The sequence below is a fragment of the Littorina saxatilis genome, unplaced genomic scaffold (genome assembly GCF_037325665.1).
Source record: "Littorina saxatilis isolate snail1 unplaced genomic scaffold, US_GU_Lsax_2.0 scaffold_1031, whole genome shotgun sequence".
Taxonomy (NCBI): domain Eukaryota; kingdom Metazoa; phylum Mollusca; class Gastropoda; order Littorinimorpha; family Littorinidae; genus Littorina; species Littorina saxatilis.
This window is the reverse complement of record NW_027126251.1, coordinates 17,097-17,500: the sequence shown is the minus strand read 5'-3', so window position 1 is coordinate 17,500 and position 404 is coordinate 17,097.

The window sequence follows — 404 nt, the reverse complement described above, 5'->3', positions numbered from 1 at the left end:
AAGTAAATTTTGAGACCCATACCTCTTTGTAACATGTGTAAAATAGGATTGCACATAACTGGGCACATCACCATGAACTACTTTATACATAAAGACAGCCTTATTGTATGCAAGGTGGGTTTTTAGGGGAAGGAAATTAAGGATGTTTAACTTCATTTCTGTAGACATGTGCGATTCATACAGGATAAGTTTTGCAGCACGACGGTACAAAGAATTGAGCTTTAATAAGTGAACATCGCTGCAGCCATCCCACAATGTCGAAGCAAAATTAATATGAGGCATTATATGAGCATGAACGAACATTTTTAATGTTTCAGACTTCGCATAATGTTTGAGTTTTGACAACAAATACAAATTCCTTGATAACACTTTGCAGAGGTTGCTTATGTGTGTTTGCCATTTCA